The sequence below is a fragment of the Varroa destructor genome, unplaced genomic scaffold (genome assembly GCF_002443255.2).
Source record: "Varroa destructor unplaced genomic scaffold, Vdes_3.0 BEIS01000004.1, whole genome shotgun sequence".
NCBI lineage: Eukaryota > Metazoa > Arthropoda > Arachnida > Mesostigmata > Varroidae > Varroa > Varroa destructor.
Window position 1 is genome coordinate 6,607,249 of NW_019211457.1, and position 2,255 is coordinate 6,609,503.

The 2,255-nt window shown below is 43.0% G+C and overlaps 1 long non-coding RNA gene across 1 annotated transcript in view; it reads left to right on the forward strand.

Moving 5' to 3' along the window:
• Positions 1-6: 6 nt before the first annotated feature.
• LOC147755779 (uncharacterized) overlaps positions 7-2,255 on the forward strand; it is a 4,041-nt gene continuing 1,792 nt past the window's right edge. Inside the window, exon 1 of the long non-coding RNA XR_015326701.1 lies at positions 7-2,219. This is a non-coding gene — a long non-coding RNA (uncharacterized LOC147755779). The remainder of the gene's footprint in view (positions 2,220-2,255) is intronic.

Consider the following 2,255-nt stretch of genomic DNA (forward strand, 5'->3'; position numbering starts at 1 on the left):
TATATATATATATATAGCGAACTCTGCTAAATTTCAATACAGAAAAAAGCACAGCCGTTTCGGTTACCCGCCATCCCCGGCGGCGTTGTGACTGTAACAAAACACCAACCGACCTATATTGTCATATCAGCATACACAAAGCTGTCAATAGCCGAAGTCGATGCACGGTGTAGGGGGCACAATCGGTAAGCAAATGTGTGACAGGTAGGATAGCAAAATCGATAAAAGCGCTTGATGCCACGATTACGTTAAATAAACAATGCATATCAAGCTACCGAGCGAGTCAATGGTCAGCTTTTGTGTTCCTTGCTGCCAAGAGTTGCGGTGAAGGGTGGTATAGCAGCTATTGCCATAAGGCCGCTGAAGATCTTACTTCTCGGAAAAAATTAAGGAAAACGCTGATGTAGCAACAGTGACATTGCGCGTTGGCACAGGCTCCGGTCTGTTAGTCTCGTCATCGTTTAGCTTAAGCGTTCTTCGTGACCGATAATGTAAGCAAAAACGCGTATGCACACCTTCCCTGTACTCGACGCATACACAGCATGTACGTGTCTATTGCATTAAAACGAAAGTAAATAAACAGGGACAGAGATTTACAGCAGAATTAAGGGTATGACATTTGCCCACGGGGGACAGACGAAAAACGTAATAGCATAGATTATCGAAGGTAATTAAAAACTCAATTAATATGGCAGAGAGGCTCCTTTCGGTATATAACGTGTCACGAGATATGTAAATCGAGTATATCATCTCTGCGGAACTGTTCAATCAGAACCGCTTCTGGCTCCGCCTTCCAGTCAATGTTTATTTATTGAGCTTTTCGCCGTGGACGCTGAGACTAAGTATAATAGTCGTTAATAATAATACTACTAATATACTTACTTATTATAAGCTAATTATTGAATTTATAGTCTATAGCTCGTATCCCATCTCACGTCCTAGATAGACTTTCTTTAACAATCGTTTGATCCATAACGCAAGATAAAAATAAATAACCGGAAAAATGTAGATCTATCTTATGCAAACCCACAGTTCTGGCTGTCTTCAGTTTCCTTCTATGGATGATGGGCGTTTACTCTTATTATCATCTTGACAATATCAATACTAATTGCCAGCAAAAACTAACAAGTAAAATAACTATCAAGAGATGCGCTGTTCATTGAGTTGTTATGCCTCGTGTCGCATGAAGAGTCGCCAATACCGCTAGTGTTAAACTTGTACACATGAACACAACTAGACAACTGAGAGTAAACACATTATCTAAGGTGCATTTGGAATAAGACTGCTTCAAAACCTGCGTATTAGCCTCTAGTTGCTGATCATGGAATGGGGTTTCAAGGAATAAAGGAAGCAGCAAGGTTCGCTCTAAACCCCGCTACTCGAGGAAGAATCATTAGACATTGACATCAGCGGTTCTTCCATTACAAAAGCGGAAGGTTTATGAAGGCATATTCATCAGCCACTCGTGGGGCGGCATCACGCCAGGGTAGAGCCGAGAACGTTCCTTGTTAGGCTCACTTTCGGCGAAAAAACAAAGATATTCCCGTATAAACATTATGCTAATTATACCATTGGAAAAACTCGTTGTCGTGTTTGCCATGTTCAGGCGCCCCATTTATAGCGGGGTCGCTTCCGGGCTTACGGAGGCATCCGCTTGATTAGTGCGCGTTGGATGTGGGATCAGAGGGTCACGTGTGGACACTCACTTTATCATGCACCGTCCAATCACCTCCGAGATTTTGCCACCATCCGTAAATAGAGGCTCCAACAAGACTGTTGGTTTGTCTAGTATTTGCACAACAGCGGCTGTAATAATAACGACAACAATAATAGTATCAAGGCTGATGTTGAACTGACAACGAGATACGATCGAGGCCGATCTGTCAAGACCAGCAGTGAATAACCTTTAGATTTGAGTCCAGCTTTCACGGTTCACAGCGTTAATGCTACATTTATCTGATACACTTGTTCTGTTGGCAGTACTGCATGACTGACAAGCTGCTGAAATTTTCTGGACATGTCGAGCTGTCACAGGGTGAGCCTGCTCTTCGACAGGTGATGTGAATCAGCCTGTAAAAAAACACTGTAGTGTCCTACTGTTGTCTTGTGTCAACGACAAATACGCATGCCGCATGTCGTACCGTGTCCATCTTGTATGACTCCTGCTTCGTAGTTCGAGAAGCTTAGGAGAAGGAACACACACGCAAAAACCGCATCGGGTGAGTGATGCAACGACCATGTTCCATATTGTAATA